Source organism: Dipodomys merriami, unplaced genomic scaffold, assembly GCF_024711535.1.
Source record: "Dipodomys merriami isolate MVZ:Mamm:240054 unplaced genomic scaffold, mDipMer1.0.p SCAF_249, whole genome shotgun sequence".
Classification (NCBI taxonomy): Eukaryota; Metazoa; Chordata; class Mammalia; order Rodentia; family Heteromyidae; genus Dipodomys; species Dipodomys merriami.
The window spans coordinates 1,389,392-1,410,195 of record NW_027203926.1 but is presented as its reverse complement, the minus strand read 5'-3'; the positions used below and the strand labels follow the sequence as shown (position 1 = coordinate 1,410,195).

The 20,804-nt window shown below is 44.7% G+C and overlaps 1 protein-coding gene across 29 annotated transcripts in view; it reads left to right on the top strand.

Moving 5' to 3' along the window:
- The first annotated feature begins 1,488 nt into the window (after positions 1-1,488).
- The window catches only part of LOC138836115 (sorbin and SH3 domain-containing protein 1), a 238,505-nt gene continuing 219,189 nt past the window's right edge, over positions 1,489-20,804 (top strand). For 14 of the 29 annotated variants that reach the window (XM_070034616.1, XM_070034612.1, XM_070034619.1 and 11 more), the window contains exon 1: positions 1,489-1,596. The gene's annotated coding sequence lies outside the window, so the exon portion shown is untranslated. The remainder of the gene's footprint in view (positions 1,597-20,804) is intronic. The other 15 variants (XM_070034622.1, XM_070034631.1, XM_070034621.1 and 12 more) reach the window with 2 other exon arrangements.

Sequence of the window (20,804 nt, the reverse complement as noted above, 5' to 3'; positions counted from 1 at the left end):
GCCACATCCCAAGTCCTCTTTGCTTTTGTTATTTTTTGAATAGGGGTTAACTTTTTGTGTAAGGCCATTCTCAGTGTAGGTAGAGTGACAAGTGCACCACTGTGTCCACCTTTTAATTGGTTGAGATAGGTCAGTAAACTATTTGCCCAGGCTGGCCTCCTTGGTCTATGATCCTCCTAATCTCAGCCTCCCAAGTAGCCAGGACTACAGGAATGAACCACCATGCTCAGTATTTTTTTTTTTTAATATAGATAGATGACAGTGGGTGCCCAGCAAAGGCTTGTCATTGTTTCCTGACATCTAAGAACTTGTGTAATGGGTTTCCCATCAGCCCGTGCAGTCATCATGCCCCATTCTTACTGTGTCATGCAGACTGTTAACCGGGAACATGGCTCTCGGTGAAGGGTCTCAACAAGGACAAAGGAAGAGGATCAGTTGTGCTCAGTCTGAAGGGCTACGGGTTACCTTGAGGATATTCTGAGGATGTGGGAAGCTGAGTGTGAAGGAAGCAAGTTCCAGATCAGTTATTTGCTGGTTCTGTAATCTGGCTCCCCTCCCTGTTTCTTGTTTGGTAATTCTGAAGGGGACTGGAGAAGGTCAGGGGAACGATAAAACAGTGCCTTTCCTTTCATTTGCACTTCACTTGCTCTACTTTTCGTATTGCAGGCGCTCATAATTGCTTATTTGTCCCTCTTTCCCACTGAAACAGAAGCTTCCTAAGGGCAAGAGCATTATCCACATTTGCTGAACCCTGAATACATGGGGTTGCACAGAGGAAAAAAAAAAACCAACAACAAAAAACCCAAACAAACCAACCCCCCCCCCAAACCCTCAGGACCTGAGTGCAAGCCCTGGTTTGTATTTCATGGCAAGCCATTCAAACACACCTCAGTTTTTCCAGTTGAAAGTTAGGGTATTTTTTTTTTAATGATCAAATAAATCGGAAATATTAAACACCCTGGTATAGAGCCCAATAACTATAGTAGCACGTTTACACAGCACGATGGCCAGGCAGTCATCTAAACTAGCCTTAATTAATTTTCACTACATCCTACAAAATCCCAACTATGGGACCATTCTGTAGATGGTGCAAATTGGAGCGCAAGGGTTAAATAACCCATATGCAGTCAAGACACATTGCTGTCACTTTGTGTCTAAGGTTTCTTTCAAGCTCCCTTTGTGGCGACCCTTCAGGAGGACCAGAAGGGCCCGAGGCCGGCCAGGTCTTTGGCGTGGATGCCCAGGACAGAAAGGGTTACCGGGTGCGAGCGCGCGCGTTATCAGCGGAGATCCGCGGGCCCGCGCGGGGCTCACAAAGCGGCGGGCGGGGTGGCGGGCGCTTCCTCGCCTCCCATTGGAGCACACGTCCCTTCCTGTCACGGCCGGACAGGCCACGCCCCTTGGGCGCTGCCAGAGTGGACGGTTCCAGAGGTATGCTAATGAGGGGCCGGTCGCCGCAGCCCATTGGCCGGCCACGGAGTGTCGGTGAAGTCAGCGCCTAGTCCCAGAAAAACAGAGCGGGGCCGACGGCAGCGTGTAGTGCAAGCGGGGCAGGACGCGCGGAGCCCGCCTGCCGGCCCGCCGGGAACTCGTGAGGTAAGCCCGAGCCGCCCTCCCGCCTGTCCGCCCGCGGGGGGCCGCGGTCGTCCGCGTCGCGGCGACGCTCTCGGGGTGCACCCAGCCGCCCCCCCCCCCCGCCGCGGCGCCTTTGTTCCACGCTCCGAGGTGGTGCTTTTAAAGGGCCAGCTGTTGGAAGGACTTGGGGGACCCCTCCTTCCCCAGGAGCATCTCCTCGTGGTCACGGCGACAGCCGGGGCTCCCCGGGACCGAAGCGTCCCTCCTTGTCTGCTCGGTGGAGCCCCAAGTCCTGTAAGGAAAGTTCCTCAGGATGTGGAGGGGCGGCGGGGGGGGGGTTCCCTGTGTCCTTTTATTTATTTTAGGGGGGCGGAGGTGGGGCGGGGCGGGGCGCAGTGCGGCCCGGGCCTCTGCCCGCCGAGCTTGTCTGCGCGCTCCGGGCTGCCTGCAGTCTGGGCGGGCGGAGGAGACCCGAGCTCGGGTGGGTTTGGTGCCGGGAAGTGAAGATAGCGGGGGGGGGGGACTCCTCTGCCGCCGCCCGAGGAGAAAGCGGGGCGCGCGGCCGGATGGAGCCTCCCAGGTGTGCTCCTTGCTCGGCATCGCCCCGAGCCCCGGGCGGCGGCGGCGGGGGGCGCCGGGGCAGCCGGGGCTGGCGCAGACCCGCCCGCGCCCGCGCATCTCCGGCTGTGTGCGCGCGTGTGTGTCCGGGAGCCCCGTGCCTGCCCGTCCCGCCCGGCCTCCTTCGTCTTCCCGGAGGGGCTGACAGCATCTCTGCCAGGCGGCTCGCCCCCGAGAGCGATGGAAAGCAACTCCTTCTTCCCAATTCCCCGGGCATCCCCGGCTCCTGCCTGGCTGCTGCTTTCCGACGTGGCGGTGGCACGTTCCAGGTAGAGGGGAGAAGAGGCTTCGAATCAGTCTGTTTCTTTCATGGAGGAACGTGCCCTCAGATTTGGCATCCCCGGCCTCCGCTGTCGTAAGATGGCTTTGACATTCATCCCTGCGTGCTTTCTTGGGATAGACAGAATCTATTAAGCCATTCCATGGCTACATAAAAAAAGCACAAGGAATTTCTCGGAGCCAGGCTCGTTTTTATACAGTCCCCGGGTTTCCCCAGCACGTTCTGGCTGAGCCTTTGGATTTTTTTTTTTTTAATTTAAAACACTGAGCGCTGGGATTCTCCCGGTGTCATAAGGCCGACCTCCTGAAATTGCTCGAATTGATTTCACTGTCAGTTCATTTAGCGACATCATGGAACCTACCTGGCATGCCAGGCCTCTGGCTACATCTCCCTATCCACCTCTCACTTGGGTGCCCTTTATCTTTTCTTAAGTGAAGGCCGGCATGCTTGTCTCCATTCTTCCTATGTTTTTGGAGCCCCTCTATTTAGATTCATTGATTTTTTTTTTAATTGGAAAGGTAGCTTGGTGGTGATGAAGGGTGGGTTAAAAATGGGGAGGGGCAACGGAGGGAAGAGCAGTGTGGAAGAGCAGAAAACACACGTTGGACATTGGGAGACTCCATAGCTTCAGCCATTAGGGAATTAGATGAGGTGGATTGCTGTCTATGGAGTAAGATATGAATATGTTGGCTGTGAAGGGGGAGGGGTAGAGAAGGAAGATGCTGCCAGCAATTTTCTCCCCCATCCTCCTTATGCTGTCTGAAATAACCCAGCCCTGAGGTCTCCCTCATAGCTTAAAGGGAAAGGAGGGAAGGATTGGCCTTGCTGGCACCTGTGTCCTGAGCACTTCTAGAGTAGATGGTTAGGAAAGGATTAGATCTCCTTGGATTGCAGAGAAAGCACATTTCTCAGTTGAAGGACCTATGACACCTGGCTCTGGTGACTCCCTGTTGGGAATTAGCAGCTGAGATGAAGTGCTTTCTACCCTGTGGAATGAAGAGATGGGAGGTCATTGTGGTATTGCATACATACAACACCTTTTCCTCTTTCCCCTTTCCCTCTTCTTACCTGCTTTCATTTGTTGTAGTTAGAGAGTTTCTGTAAACTTTCTAGGTGATTGAGACATTGGTGGGGAGGGGGGATAGAATTATGGGAAAGGATGAGAAGATACTTCTTTACTTAGTTATTTCCCCTCTCCAAAACCAAGTTCAAAACAGCTGAATGGTGGTGTGTTTGTGTGTGTGTGTGTGTGTGTGTGTGTGTGTGTGTGTGTGTGTGTGTGTGTGTGTTTGTGTGCATGCCAATACTTGGGCTTGAACTCAGGACCTCATGCTTTCCTTTTCTGCTCAAGGCTGGTGCTCTACCATTTGAGTCACAGCTCTTCTTCCAGCTTTTTACTAATTAATTAGAGTTAAGTGTCTTGTAGACTTTCCTGCCCGTACTGTCTGTGAAATCAGATCCTCAGATCTCAGACTCCTGAGTAGCTAGGATTATAGATGTGAGCCACTAGTACCTGGAATAATGTGGGTTTTATTTGCAGAGAAAGGTCAAGGCCTAGGGGAAAAAAAGAGAAGCATTTACAGTGTTTGTAATCACTTGGTCATCCCAACTTAGCTTTGGGCCTTACCTGGACATTGAAGCTGACTTGCTGTAGACGGCACTCACTGGTAATTTAGGACTTAATTAACCTGCCTTTTTCAAAAATGTGGGTGGAAGAGCTCTGGACCAGAGGCCCATCAGCTGGTTTGGGTCTTGACCACCAGCTTTCTCTGTGCCTTGGGCTAGGTGGCTTCCTCTCTGTGAGCCTGTGTCATTGTCATAAAGCACAGATGTTTTTCTAGGGTTCCCTACAGTATTCTTCCTACTAGATTCACAAATACATTGATTCATAAGTTGTGATGGCATTTTTACATTATTTCCTGTTTGCTAACGTAATCTTAAATTCACAGTATTAAACAATGGCATAGAAGAAGCATTCTAGAATTTAGTCTGCTGTTAGATTCAGAGCTACCTTTTCTTTGATTAGTTTGATATGTTGGTTTGACTGTATGTAAATAATTCAGAACTTGGATGGCCCAGAGAGGCACAGACTTCAGAGCCATTGGTTGGGATGTGAAGGTGGAATGACAGGTTGCTGAGGAAAGGCAGTTTCTATAATTCATTTGTTTCCAGTATATGTGTCACTTACTGTATTATTTATGATCATACAGGTGAATGTTTCAATGTTAAGATCACAGGAGACCTCTGTGATTGACTGATAGAGTTCCTGTCACTGAAGAATTTGAGGCATTGAGAGGGTTGGCCGTTTGCCTGAGGTCACACAGCCAGCAGATGCAGAGCAAGGGAAGCAACTCTGAAGGATAGACTCTGTGTTCTGGATATGTTTCTTAAGCACTCTTTTCCTCAGAGAGGAATCCCGTATGGGGAGGAGAAAAGTGAGAAAGATATAGGGAGCAGAGGAAGGGAAGGCTGGAGATTCCAGAACTCTAATCTTTAGAGAAAAGAGAAAGTAGGAGGTTTGAGACAAGTCCCATGGGGAAGGGGAAAATAACCTAGAACCAAGTAGGAGAGGAGAAAGGGATGGAGCTTGAAAGGGAGACTCTGTTATCTTCAAAAGAGCAGACATTTCTTCTTCTTCTTCTTCTTCTTCTTCTTCTTCTTCTTCTTCTTCTTCTTCTTCTTCTTCTTCTTCTTCTTCTTCTTCTTCTTCTTCTTCTTCTTCTCCTCCTCCTCCTCCTCCTCCTCCTCCTCCTCCTCCTCCTCCTCCTCCTCCTCCTCCTCTTCCTCCCCCTCCCCCTCCCCCTCCCCCTCCCCCCTCCTCCCCCTCCCCCCTCCTCCTCCTCCTCCTCCTCCTCTCCTCCTCCTCTTCTCCTTCTCCTTCTCCTTCTCCTTCTCCTCCTTCTCCTTCTCCTTCTCCTTCTCCTCCTTCTCCTTCTCCTTCTCCTTCTCCTTCTCCTTCTCCTTCTCCTTCTCCTTCTCCTTCTCCTTCTCCTTCTCCTTCTCCTTCTCCTTCTCCTTCTCCTTCTCCTTCTCCTTCTCCTTCTCCTTCTTCTTCTTCTTCTTCTTCTTCTTCTTCTTTTGGTCAGTTGTGGGGCTTGAAGTCAGGGTCTAGGCATTATCCCTGAGATCTTTTGCTCAAGGCTAGTGCTCTACCACTTTGAGCCAAAGCACCACTTTCAGTTTTCTGGTGGTTAATTGGAGACAAGAATCTCATAGACTTTCCTGTCTAGGCTGGCTTTGAATTGCTGTCCTCAGATCTCAGCTTCCATAGTTGCTAGGATTACAGACATGAGCCACCAATGCCCGGCAAAGAGCAGAACATTTCTATGCTCTTGGAATAAAATATGGAGCACACCAAGTATGGTGGGTGATGGTGGATTGAGAGTTCTCTGTGCTGATTTGGAATCTCTTTGGGAGAATCTTCCTGTTTTCCATCAGACTACAGAGTGTAGTGTGTAGAGGCTGCTTGGTTCAGGGCCAGGCAAGGCCCATAGCTACAATAGGGCATACAGGACTTGAACACGTGGGAAGTCAGGTGTGCTGTGCTGGTGGTGATGATGAAGTAGGGCCCAATTCTGCTGAGTCCCAGTTTATTTTTTTAATGCAAACCTAAAGAAAAGATTTCCATGGATTTTTTAAATTCAAGCAGTGTTTTGTCCTCTGACTTTTATTAAACACATTATGAGAGCATTTTATGTGCTCCCTTTTTAGAGGAGAAACTTGGAGATGACTGAATTACTAAAGCATAGCTCATCTGGGGGAACTGCTGGCCTGTGACCTTCTCTAAGCCTCAAAAAGTTTCAGTGAGCAATTAAAGAGCTGTGAACAGTGGTTAACCAGAGCATTAACCATGCAAAGGCAAGGATAAAAGATGGTAATACTTTGAAGTCTATGGCCCAAGCCAGTAGCTAGCCATGAACAGTATAATTTTCTTGGCTAGCTCTTCAGGTCCTAGGAAATATCTGTGGCCTTTTAGTGGTTCTGACTTTCTGGGCATGGTTAGTCATGCCGTGTAGCCCTGTATCTTGCTATGCCATCCTTTTCTTTATTTCTCCTGTTGTATCTTTCTTCTTGCCTTCCTCCTTCATCTTTTTTTTTTGTAACTCTAAATAATAAAGCTTTGTAGTCTGCTTTAATACGTTTATTGTGTCATTAAAATTTCATGTTCTCTGTTCTTAATTAAACCAGTTGAGTTTAGTCTTTTTGAATGTGTATGTGTTTTACACACAAAACAAAAAACAAATCCAATTAAGTTGCTTTTTACTTCTGTGTGGCCTTCTATTGATTTTTTCCCCCTTCTCTTCTGTGGTCAGCAGTGGCTCTTTATAGAAAAAAAAATTACCAGGTCTCTGTCATGTGGTTATTGTTTTAAAAAACAAAAAACAGCTATAACAGAAAAGGTTACCACCCTTGTATTGTGAACACAAGGGACACCCTCTCCCAAGAGATGTGTCCTGTTTCTTGACTTCCTTCCATGGAAAGTTTGTCTTTATTGTGTTCTCTAACCAGGCATATACTGTAAGGGTGGGGGTGCAGATGGTGGAGGTGGGGCTCTTGTCATTCTGGTAATGTTTTGAGGGGTGAAGCTGACAGGATATAGCCAGGAGAGTACATACAGGACAGATTTACTATTGCTGGTTTACTCTGTTTCCCCAGGCTATGCTAACCCAACAGTCTGTAGTAGGACCCAGACCTCTGTGGAAAACAATGAGATGCTTGTCATCTTTCAGAATGTTGGGTAGGACCTGTACCCACTTTAGGGAGGTAGGCATCCACCAACAGTTCTAGAAGCTTTGCTTGAGGTATGATGCATAGCTTCATAATTTCCTTATGTCTCAGATTAATTATAGAGAAGGATTGAGTCTTGATGCTCAGTGGTCAATATTTAAAGTGGGCCTTGCTGGTAAGAAAGCATCTTAAAGTCAGGTGTGATGGCACATACCTATAATCACAGATACTTGGGAAACAGAGATAGGAGGGTTGTTAGTTTGGGCAGACAGAAGACCCTATCTTAAAAAGTAAAAAACAAAAGATCTGGAGGTGTGAGTGAGCCCTGAATTCAGTCTCCAGCACTGGCTGCCAAACAACAAAAAATGGTACCTTGAAGTCTCCTGTGTGTATATGTGTGTGTGTGTGTGTGTGTGTGTGTGTGTGTGTGTGTGTGTGTGTGTGTGTGTCTTGAAGTCTCCAGTGTGTGTGTGTGTGTTATTGGGGGTTGATGTCAGGGTCTTGTGGTTGCTAGGCAGGCACTCTACCACTTGAGCCACACTCCAGTCTCTTTTTACTTTGGTTATTTTCATGGTAGTATCTCACTTTATGCTGGAACTGGCCTACCTACCTGTTTTTCCCAATGCACTGGAAATGACAGATGTGTGTTACTGCCCCCAGCCATTGTGCTTCCTCTATAGGTGGGATAACAGACTTATGCCACTGTGCCAGTGATTGGTTGAGGTGGAGTCTTACAAACTTTTATGCCTGGACTAGCTTCTAACAGTGATCCCTGATCTGTGCCTCCCAACTAGTTGGGATTATAGGCTTGAGCCACCTGGCAGTTTCCAGCTTTTATATGAAAAATCTACAGGTTTTATATTTAGCTCTGTAACGTATCTGTGCTGGTTTTAATATAAAACCATTCATCGTTTTACTGTTGAATTACAGCTGATTGTCCAGTAAAATGCTGTGTTTCTCTTGGGCCCTTCTCCAGTTTGGAGAAGCAAGGAGAGGGGCAGGCCTCAGACCTGCAGGGATGGTAGTAGTGAGACTCCTCCAGCCATACTTGCTGTCTGCCAAAGTACTAAACACCAGGTTCTTCTCTTTCTCTTTCCTTCATCAAAGGGAACACCTCCCTTCCCCCTCCTCCTGGCTCCCTGGCATCTGAAAAACGCTCACTATCTGTCTCTGTTCTTGCTGGTTCTCTTGTCTGTTTCCTCCCTCACAGGTGCGATTGGAGAGGAGAGGGAAATATCTGTGTTTCATCTTATTTTAAACTAAATTTTAATTGCGTCAGCGTTTTATATCTACCTACATATATCCAGGTTTTTTTTTTTTTTTTTTTCAGTCTTGGGGCTTGAACTCTGGGCCTGAACACTGTCCCTCAGCTCTTCATCTCAAGGCTAGTACTCTACCACTTGAGCCACTGCACCACTTCTGGTTTTCTGAGTGGTTTATTGGAGATAAGAGTCTGACCTTTCCTGCCTGGGCTGGCTTTGAACCATGATCCTCAGATCTCAGCCTCCTGAGTAGCTAGGATTACAGGCGTGAGCCACTGGCGCCCAGCCATATATCCAGTTTTAAGTCAACCTATGAGAAAGACTAATACAGAGGTCATGTCACTCCTCTCCTTCTTGGTGACCCTTTTTCCCCAATTCAGTCATTGAATGCAATTTTCTCTTGCTGAGGAACAAAGTCCCACAACTCAGTGGTTTACAGCAAGTTTTGGGTTTAAGAGTTAGAAAAGGGTCTCACTGGACTAAAATAAAGGTTTTAGCAGGGTAACTGTGTTTGCTTCTAGGAAGAGCCTGTTTTCCTCGTTCATTCTATCTTTTAGAGGCTGCTTTCATCCTTGGCTCACAGTCTTCCATTTTCAGAGCCAGCAGTGTGGGTGGAGTCCTCCCCTGGCTTCTTAACTCTGGCTTTCCATAGTTTTTTTTTTTTTTTTTTTGGTCATTCTTGGGGCTTGCACTCTGGACTTTAGTGCTGTTCTTGCGCTCTTCAGCTCAAGGCTAGTACTCTACCACTTGAGCCACAGTGCCACTTCCAGTTTCTCGTGGTTAATTGGAAATAAGAGTCTTATGGGGACTTTCTTGCCTGGGCTTTGAACCTTGATCCTCAGAGCTCAGCTTCCTGAGTAGTAGGATTACAGGCATGAGCCATCAGCACTTGACTAGTTCATTTCTATCTAGCTCTCTTCTTCCCTCTTCTACGTTTAGGACCATGTGATTATATTGGGCCACCTAGATAATTTAAGATAGTCTTCCTATTTTAAGATCTGTTGATTAGCAACCTTAATTCCATCTGTATACTTCCAAACCTTCTAGCTGTTCTTCCTGATATTGCTAACATATTTACAAATTGCCTGCAAACTACCTTCTCCTTATACTTCCTTTTAATATGGCTATATCTCAATTTTTAGTTATATGATACTTGCATTATTTTGATCATATAAATAGTGTTTATGGCTGAGTAATATTATAATGATATTTCCTTTCTCATATAATTTTTGAATTAATGGCTTTTTTATAATTTTTATTAATTCTCAAAGTCTGATAGCTTGCTTATTTATTTATTTATTTATTTACCAGTCATGGAGCTTGAACTCAGGGCCTGGGCACTGCCCCTGAGCTTTTTTTGCTCAAAGCTAGTGCTCTACTACTTGAGCCACAGTGCCACTTCTGGCTTTTTCTGTTTATGTAATACTGAAGAACAGAACCCAGGGCCTCATGAATGCTAGGAAAACACTCTACCATTGAGCTACATTTCCAGCCCTTATGATAGCATTTTAAAATATCTTATTTTATAACATGTGTTTGTTTATATTTTACATTTCTTCTCTTAGAGAAGTCTGTAAGGAGGCCTTCTCCTGCTTTTGCCTCTTTGGGTGGTATGGCTTATGTTGGGAATTCCCTCACCTTGCCCTGAGTTGTATCCTCTGTTTCCTTGATTTTGGTTTATTCCTTTATGAGTTTCTGGGAGAAGGTCTTACACACCAGAAATGGGCTTAGTCTACCCTCATGCTTGAGTGGTGGTTGGGGAATAAGGACTTTTGGGTTGAAAGCCATTTTTCCTTATAGTCTTGAAGGCATTACTCATTGTCCTCAGATTTCAGTATTCATGCCCAAAATTTGGATGCTGTTCTAATTTATGGTCATTTATGGATAGCTTGTTTTCTCATGAAAGATTTTAGGAACACCTCTTGTTTTCTATGTTTGTAATTCCTTTGCTTTTTTTTTTTTGGCGGTCATGGGTCCTCAACTTTGGGCCTAGGAGCTGTCCCTCAGCTTTTCAGCTCAAGGCTAGCGCTCTACCACTTGATCCACAGTGCCACTTTGGGCTTTTTCTGCTTATGTGGTGCTGAGGAATCAAATCCAGGGCCTAATGCATGCAAGGCAAGCACTCTACCACTGAGCCACCTTCTCAGCCCCCTTTGCTTTTTTTTTGTAATCACATTTGTTATTTTTATCTTTAGCTAGTTGTACAAAGAAGTTTCATTTCATTAAGTCAACTTATAAGTATGTGCATCTTGATCAATGTCACCCGGTTTCCTTTGCTTTGAAACATTGTTGGTCTGGTCTTTAATATGCCCTCTTGATCTAAAGACTCCCTTCAGGTTTGGGAAATTATCTTACATGTGACTATTTAATAGTTTAAATTTCTCCATTTTTTAGACCTCTTGGATTGAATTTATAATTTTGATATCTTTTTATCTCCAATATTCCTTTATATTTATTTTTTTGGGTGTACTTTAGCTTTATCTTCTACCCTTTTCAATTTCTTAACTTCTGCTCTCTTGTTTTTACATGAAACATGTATATATGTACATTTTGTAAGAACTCCCTAATTCTTTGAACATGAATGCCCTTTCCCTCCCTCCCTCCCTCCCTTCCTTCCTTCTTCCTCCCTTCCTTCCTCTCTTGCTCTCTTTTTCTCTTGCTCTTTCTTGCCTGCTCACCTGCTTGCTTACTCACCTGCTTGCTTGCTCACCTGCTTGCTTGCTTGCTCTCTTTCTTTTTCTTTCTCTCTTTTTCTTTTGTTTCTTTTCTTCTCTTCCCTCTTTCTCTCTCTCTCTGTCCCTCTCCTCCCTCATTTGTTTTTGAGATGTTATATACCCCAGCCTAACTTTAAGCTCTCCATTGTCCTGTCTTATCTCTCCAGTATGTTGGGATTATAGGCATGTACAAACATGCTTGATATGCTTTTTCATTTTTTGAGTTTTTCTTGTTTGCTTCATTGTCCTCTTTTTTTTTTTTTTCTTTTTCTTTGCCAGTCCTGGAGCTTGGACTCTGGGCCTGGGCACTGCCCCTGAGCTACTTTTTCTCAAGGCTAGCACTCTACCACTTGAGCCACAATGCCACTTCTTGCTTTTTCTGTGTATGTGGTACTGAGGCTAACCTAGGGCTTCAGGCATGCTAGGCAAGCACTCTATCACTAAGCCACAGGCCTAGCCCTGTCCTCTTTTTTTCTTATTTTGGTTACTGTATTTCCCACTAGTGATATCCTAGTCTGTTCTTTTATATTTTAAGGCTGAACACAAATGCTGATTAGGACATACATGGAAGGAGATTGTTAATTTCCTTGTATGGTCATTCAGTAAAGATCACCTTCTCTCCCTCTTAACACTGGAGAAACCTAGATATCAGTACATCTTTGGCACTTTTCCTGGAGGTTTTTCTAGAGAAAATTTTGTGTGGGGGGTGGGGGGGGAAGGGAAGGGAGGGCCAGAGGGTGGGTGTGGAGGTAGGATTGCCTGGGGGTGGATGGAGTGTGTAACAGCTATAGGGGAAAGGAAACTGCTGGTGACCTGCCTGCTCTGCAGTTTTACTCAGTTCTTTTGTTTGCCTCCCTTCCTCCCTGCATCCTTAAGGTTGTCTGACCTGAGGTTCTGCTGAAAGTAGTCTGGTATGGACCTCCACTTTATGCTGGCTGGGGGAGGGACTTCAAGATGGACAGATTGCAGAAGGAAACTTAGATTTGATTGTTCCTTGCCTTGACTTTCAGAAAACAGGCTTAACTCTTTTTTAGGCCTATCCTGCTTCTGTACTTGGAGTCCTTAACACCTCTAGGTTCTGAGCCTTCTCTGCGTCCTCCACGGGCTAGCCATTTGTTTAGTATTTCTTTTTCCAGCTAGCACTTAACAGAGCTGACAAGTCAGGAACCTGTCATCTTGGTGAGGAGGCCAGCTCTGTCTCCCAGAGTTCTGTTGACATATTGCAGGGACTGTTGTCTCCTTTCAATTAAGAAACAATTTTTATTTATTTATTTAGCCAGGGCTGGAGTTTGAACTCAGGGCCTTGCCCTTGTTAGACTTGTTGACTTGGTGCTCTTCCATCTAAGCCATACCTCCACTCTCCCTTGCTTTCTTTTTTTGATGTTCCTAGGAGAGAGGAGAGATAAACACAGTATTCAGCCCTCTAATTTGATCAGAAGTGTTTTTAACTTTCTATCTGAGGCCTTGAAGTTATGCCTGATATATAGGCTATATACTCAAGAAATTTAAAAAGAAATGTGGTGTTGGAAATGAACCCAGGGACCATAGACATGCTAGATGTATACTTTACCACTCTGCTGAGATCTTTGCTAAATTGTGGAATACATGTTGTAACATGAAACGCATACACTCTTAAATTCCATTGTTTATTTTGAGATATACACAATCACAGGCAGCAGATCCTGCCTTGTTTCCCTTTGTGGTATAGGAGAATCCCTGGCAGACCGCATCATAGATGGTTGGGTTCAGGAGTGATGAGGCCCACAGGCTATATCCAGCCCTATCACTAACTATATGGTTCACTTGGAGAAGTTCCTCAAATCTGTCCAGGTCTGTTTCCTTAGCCTTAAAATGAAGTGTTGGTCAAGGTGTGATTCAGCTTTTTGCATTGAGTCATTGCTGCTGTGTGTAGAGCTCAGTATTAGGATCCTCCTAGGAGTCACTTCTAAGGTAGCCAGTCAATGGTTTATATTTCTTTCTCCTGAGTTTGGTTCAGTTTCTTGTACAGAGTAAGCTTTCTGCATATTTGATCTCTTGCTTTTTCTCTTAGTTTTTCTATACTAGACTTACTATAAGGACTGCCTCATAGTTAATTTATACCTACAAAGTCTCCCATGATCCTCAGTATATAACAAGTATATAATAAATTGTTGGATTTTTCCACAAAGGAGCACACATGAAACTCAAGAGATTGCTCAGAGAATAAGGCCTAAATGTTGCACACTTTCTTTGCCATTCATAGAGACCTGAGGTTCAGGTATATTGGTACAAAGGTCATTGGAGGTAACAGTTCAAGATTGCAACCCTGACCCTAAAGAGTTGTTTTCCCCAAACAAGTCATAGTCAGGCACTTGTTTAATAGGTCTTATACTGTTACAAATTAAGATTCGATTGATTTTACCTGTGAAAATGAATCACAGATAAAATGCTGCCTTTAAAGTGTTTAATAACACTTCACTGATTTTTATTCCTTAGTTTGATTTCCCCAAACCTCTCAGCATATGTGCCAGAGCTACTAAATGGAAGTTAAGAGGCTAGATTTAGGCCAGTAAGAGACCTTTCTATGGTGAGCAGGCCCATGGGGAGACCTGGAGCTCCTTGTTAAGCCATGGCTTTGTGCCCACCTGCCAGAGAGGCTAGAGAATCAATGCCTATGTGGGAGAAGAAGCACTGTTGGAGCATCTGAAAGTGCTCTGCTTTTGATTTGCTTAGCAATTAGTTATTGAGCACCAGCCATTAGCCATAGTCTAGGCTAGGCTCTAGGAATATATGGTAAACAAAGAGAAATGGAATCTACTGTCTTCCTGCCCTCCAGGGTCTAGAGCCAAGCTTCCCATTGTGGTAGCCAGTGACTACATGTGGCTATTTAAGTTAATTTAAGTGGGATACATTACTAAATTTGAGTTTTCAGTGACATGTGCCATATTTTAAATGCTGAATGTCTGTGTCCTCAGTTACTGCCCTGTGGACAGCACAGATCTGGAATATTTCCCTCATTTTGGGTAGTTCTGTCAGGCAAGCTAGACTACACAACTACGACTGGATTCTACACCACACATCTGTCCCTGCATTTAGCCTTGTTCCACAGAAGAGCCATTTGCTTGGTTACATGGTTAGATAATTAAGCAGGGGATAGATCTCCCCTCTTCTTGGAGTGATATGGGGGTGTATAGTGACAGGGTGTGTGGTTTCTGCTCTGAGCCTGCCTGGTTCAAATCCTAATGCTGTTACTTCCTACATCCTACTTTTGTTGTTGTTGTTGTTTTGTTTTGTTTTTTTATCAGTCATGGGGCTTGAACTCTGGGCCTCGGCACTGCCCCTGAGCTCTTCAGTTCAAGGTGAGCACTCTATCACTTGAGCCACAGTACTGCTTCCCTATATCCTACTTGAGTATTAGAGCTCTATGCTTTAGTTGCTTCCCCTGTGAAATGCAAAATGTGGGTTAATGATCCAAAAATTCAAGTCTTAGAATGGTGCCCAGCATTAAGCAATCACTCAGTAAATGCTGGTCACTGTGATTAAAAATGAAATAGGGACAAAAGTTATTGGTAGATCCAAGGAGGCATTTTCTACCAGGAGACTATAAAGTAGAAAAAGAATATTGGCAGGTGATGTTGTGTTTGTAGAGTTGGATGGCCACCTGGAGAGGAACAAAACTGAATACTTCTAAGGCAGAGGCTGCTTTGGTTATGTGAGCTGATGTGTAAATGCCATCATATTCACAAAATCATCTGTGTACCTATATTGGTCATTGGTACTATGATCAATCCTTTCTTCCTGGTTTGTCTCTTCCTAAGCTGACTCATTTTCCTGTCCTTAAACACCCCTTCCCCAACTATATATCTTCTGGAAGGTATGGGGTCACAGACATTTACTATCACTCATGTGGAACAGAGGGATATACCAGGAGTTAAGAAGACAGAGGCAGAAGTTGGGTCATCTAGTTAGCAGTTAGGGCTTGGTCTTTCCATGATGTCATTCCTACTGTTGTTCTATCTTGACAGTAGCACAATGTTCTAGGAGTGCCTTGGTGTTTGTGCTGGATGAGGAGAAAGAAAGATATGATGTTGACCTCAGAAATGGGAAGATGTGAACTTGACAGGGAGCTCTGCTTACATATGGAACTTTTGTGTAAGGACTACTTTAAGAGCCATGTGTGCTAGTACACGCCTGTAATTCCAGATCCAGAGGCAGAAACAGGAGGACTGCAAATTCCAGGCCACTCTGAGCTAACTAGTAGTAAGTCTCTCACAAATCTAAAATAATAAAAAATGTTTTACTAGCAGTTACAAGTCTCATTTTATTCATTAAGCACAAATAGGTAAGGGCATTGGTATAGGTCCCTGCCTTCTCAAAATTTGTTTCTTCATTAACACAGAGAGAGCAGGACTTACATCTTTTGTATTAGGAAGTCAGCAGTGTGTTTCAAGTGATGAAGTAGGAAGGCTCTATTTAGTTTAGGGAAGTGCAGGTGATGAGGGTACTCTAGGGTACCCACACAGGACCAGACATCTAGAAATGGCTGATCCAGGACAGACCAGAGAGGAGACTATTCCTGGCAACTGGATTCTCAGTGCAGCACAGGAATACAGGTTCTGCCCTAGTGCAGGAATATTGAATGCTGGAAAGTTAACCTGTAACCACCTCTGTCAATCCATTCCAACTTGAGTCTTTACTTTCTATTGTAGGGTTTTGGCTTATAGAGAACAGTGGCAACAGGAATTAGTTCTTGGTAGCTCCTGGAATTGCCCTTTTGCCTGTAGGTCAATGCAAAAGCTCATTATTCATTTATATAATACTTTATGCATTGATTATTGACATCAGCCCATAGGCTGACCTTTGAGCTTGGTTTCCTGGTAGGAAAGGCCACTAGGACATGCCTTGCGAAATCTAGTTTCTCTTATTGCCTTAGTGGAAGCTGGCAGCTGTGCACATGAGCAATTTATATGGTTGATGTGTAAATAGATGATTCATTTTCAGGTTGTTCTCCACTTCAAGTTTGTCTTTAGTCATGCTGAGCCAGTGTTGGGTGCCTCGCCAGTGTTGAGTGCCTCTCTCCTGCAAGCATACAGTACATTGATCTGGGGTTAGAGTTGTTTATAATGAATAGACGAGGGAAATGGGAAGGTTTTTCTGATGCATTGATGTTGGGGAATCTTTCCAAGGTTGCTGCAGCATAGGCACTGCGGACTCTCCTGTGCTTGGCCTTGCTTTTTAGACAGTGTGTACGGCAGCCTCTGACAGGGGATTTTCAGGTTCTTGAAGCCAGGGATGAGGTAAGAAAGGTAGGAACTGGAACCGGGAGATCTATGCCCCTGTGGTCTGGCCAGTGAGGATCTGGGTGAAGTGGCCAAGGCCAGAGTAGGAACTACTTTTAAGTAGAGCCAACTGAATAGAGGCCCTGGAGAAAAAAAAAAATCCCAACAGGGACAGTTAGAGAAGCTGGAGGAATCTGGGAGAGCCTAGGCCTTGACATGGTCTGGTAGTGGTTGTTGAAAATCAAGTTGCTAGGCCTGGAAACCTTGGCCAAGGCACTTTTAAGCCTTTCTGGACTGTTTTGTATTTGCTTGGTTGGGTATGGTAGACATGAGTAAGCCAACACTGGCAGGTGTGAGGGGGCGAGGCCCCCTGGGAACTGGGAAATATTAGTCATGCCTGTATACTGATAGAAGATATGGAGCCTTCTTTTCAAGACAGCTGCTGCAGGAGGCCCCGTGAATACCAGCTTGCTTTATAGTCCATGCTCTTGGTTTTATCTTTAATTATTAAAGTCCTGAGCTATTTAAATACTCACCTGAAGCATCATTGTGAATAACTTTCCCTTCCTCAGCTCTGGCAGAGAAGGGGTTTTGTGGCCTGTGGTTCTGGATTTCCTAGTGGCTCCATCAAGAAATATGCATACTGCAGCCAGGAAATCCCCACAATGCCCTTGATGGCAGAGTGAAGACCTCTGTGGATGTCCTAAAGACTGGCATATATTTTGAATGGATCCTTAATTTCTGGAGTATAGGGTATATTCCTTTTAAACATAAGCCAGGAAGAGAGAATTCTGTTAAGAGATGTAAACTATTTAACACTCTGTTTAAAAAATTAAACTGCCTAGAAGCCTTGGATTGGTGGTGTCTATGGCAACCTTCATGCTTAACATTTTTTTAATTTAATAAAAAAATTAATAAAGAGGTCTTCTTGAGGGTCTTAGGCTCCTGAGCAGGGCTGGAATGGGAGTCTTGGGAGGGGTGGCTGGGTCTGGAGACTTTACCTGCTGTGCTTGGCTGAGAGGATAGGTGGTTGTAGGGCTGAGCTACCCTTCAGAAACTTGTAGTATGAGTGATTTGTTTTGATTAATGAAGAGAGTATAGAGAAGACCCCACCATTCTTTATGTTGGTTCATTTTGTTTTATTGGCCTCTGTGATTCCCTATTGATTGCCATTTTCCATCCAGCCTTAGGATTTTACCTGTGAAGGATCCTTAGCCTTGTGTACTCTTTAATTCTTTCTCTTAGCTCTGTTCATCTTTAGCTCTCACCTGCAGCATCATGAGCTTAGAGAAACCTCCTCTGATCATCCAGACCAAGTTAAGCCCTTCTGTGTGAGGACTCCTACGATGCAGTGGTTCAAGGCAGACTGTTCTCCACAGCGTTTGTCTCAGGTGCTTTGTTTTGTTGGTCTGCCTGCCTGCCCCACTAGTCTGTAGGATAAACCATGAATGCCTAGAGCTGATTCCCATCACCACTACATTCTAGCAGGTGCCTAGATTTATTCATTTGTTAAATTTTGCGTTTGACACTAGATTCTAGGAATATAGAGGGAGTAAAAAGCCCTTGCTATCCTGTTCAATATGTTCAATAACCCTTTTACTAATAGGAACGTACAATTAAAGTTTTGGTGACTATTGTTCTGAGGGAGAGGTAGGCAAATGAAATTTTTTTTTTTTAGAATTTAGCAAAGATGGGGGTGGGGGGAGGCTGGGAAGGGATGTGAAGGGTAAACAAAGGAGGAGGCTGCAATGCTTGATAAGAAATGTACTCATTGGGTTGGGAAGGTGGCTCAGTGGTAGAGCGCTTGCCTTGTATGCCTGAGGCCCTGGGTTCGTTTCCTCAGCACCACATAAGCAGAAAGAAAAAAGCCGGAAGTGGCGCTGTGGCTCAAGTGGTAGAGCGCTAGCCTTGAGCTGAAGAGCTGAGGGACAGCGCCCAGGCCCAGAGTTCAGGCCCCACGACTGGACCCCCCCCCAAAAAAAAAAAAAGAAATGTACTCATTATCTTGCCCATGTAATTGTAACCCCTCTGTACAGTATGTTCATAAAAAATAAAAATTAAAATTAAAAAAAAGAATATACACACAAAAAAAGAATTTAGCAAAGATTTACTTTAGTATAATAGGATCAAAGTGGAGACAAATGGAGAAGAGAAAAAAACATTTCCTGCTCTCCTTGCAAGAGTTAACTCTCATGCTCTCCATGAGAATTAAAACTCAACATGGTAGCTCTTATCATAGCTTTTATACTTTTCTGAGCTGGGTGAATACGTGTGGTTAAGTCTTGCAGCAATTAGAAAATGATTCTGGATAGGCAACTAGGTGAAGTCCTACCCTAAACTCAGACAACTTTCAGGATGTCCTTTTGTTACATGTGCCTTTCATCTTATATGAAAAGGTTTTTAGTCCACAGTATGGGATGATCACTGTATTAGAAAAAGAGTGGCATAGGGACACATAGGAGGAGACTGGAACTGCAGTAGGAGGGCATTCCTGATGAAGGGGCCACCAGCACATGCAAAGGCATGGTGGCAAAGAGGCCTTTGTGTATTAGATGAAGGAACCACTTTAACAAGGCTGGAGTAAAAATGTAGGAGGAAGGCCCTCTGCTGTGGTATGAGGGTTTGAGAATTGAGAATGACAGCTGGGTGATGAAACTGAGTGGGATGAACCTACTCTAGTAGGGAAAAGGAGAATTGTGCTAATATACCCAGGAAAGATATAGTACAGAGATTACTTGGAATTCAGAAGAGGGTGACTATTTTACTTAGGAAGGATCAGGTCTCATAGTGCTTTAAAAATCTAACATGCCAAAATCACACAGGTCACTCTCTTCATTACAGAAGAGATTGACTTTTTCTAAGACCATCTTCAGAGTTCTCTACAAAGTTTTCCTTGGTCTACTCCTACCCAGTGGATTTTTATCTGAATGTGATTTATTTAGATTCTTCCCAAGGCAATATTTTTTGGGACACAGTACTGTATTACTAACTGAAAAATATTATATGGTATCTGTAAATGTCCATATTTGGTGTGTTTACCTATATAATCAGGCACTCCTATTTTTTTTCAAAGTCCCAAGGCTTGAAGTAATTATGTAATTAGAATCCACATTGAGTGTGGCTAGATAAGGTGTAATTAAAGAGGAAAGCCTAATTTTGGAAGAATGATAAGAGGTCATTTGATTCAGACTGGGCTCAAATCCAATCTTGGAAGAACAGTAAGAGGTCATTTGGATGTAGGGAGCTTGAGGCCACATAGGAGCCCTGACTGGCCTGAAACAGGCAGATTCTGTTTCAGTTCACTGTGAAGACCATTGACTGAGCTTTGCCTTCATCCCAGGTATTGTGGGAGGCATAGCTCTAAGTAAGAAACAGAAGTCCTTGATCTCAGAAACAATGTGAGGGGAATAAGTTTGAGAACAACTAGGTGGTACCAAGGCAGAGAATGAAGACTTCTATGTATATGTGCATGTTAAGGGCTACTGGGAGATTCTTGGGGCAGGTAGTATATAAACTGTGCTTTGAAAGGGTTTCAGGAGTAAGGACAAGAACTTCCTGGGCACATTAGAGTCACTCAGCTAATATATGTGGGATGAGTGTCAGGTCAAGGTGGGAGGTAGAAGAAACATGTTATTGGGGTGGTCATGTTGTGGTTTGCTTGAAGAGCTTACACTCATAGAGTTCAATGCCAGGCCAAGAGACCTGTAGGCCTAAGCCCTCAACAGTGCAGTGGTTACTGTGCAAAGGAGTTAGAGATTGTGGAGATCAGAGGAGGTTTTCTTATGAGGGGATCTTAGAAGACTCTTAAAGGACCAATAAGAGAGGAGAAAAGAGAGAAGGGATAAAAGGAAGGGGAAGGATATATAGGCCAAGGCCTAGAGAGAAAACCGGGAGATGGTCAGGCATAGGGAAGCAGTGTTGGCTGCAGTGGGTCAGACTGATTCCTGGAGGGTGGGGTTAGGTATGTTGGGCAGTAAAGGTCTGATCCAGGGGCACAGAGGAGCATGGCAGCATTTTAGTGGGAGAATGAAATAAGAAAGGCATGTTGAAGGAAGAACAGCCTTCTGGGGAGGTCAGCCCTGGCTTCTAGGAAGTTCAGCGCCCACTTCCAGGCATGAAGTGGTGGGGACTGTTGCTTGGAAGGCAGGGACCATCTGGAGGCCTTCATCATAAAAGAGTTTCTAGTATTGTTGATGGGAGGATGAAAGAAATTTGGAAGGGAAGGAGTGGAGATGACTGCATGAGCCCAACCTAGAAGAATAGAGATATCCAAGACAGGAAAGGGGGACCACCTAGTGGGGAAAGAGCTCAGAAAGCCTTGTTGGGATTCCAGCCCTGACTCTGAGCCAGTGAAAAACTGTAGGCCAAT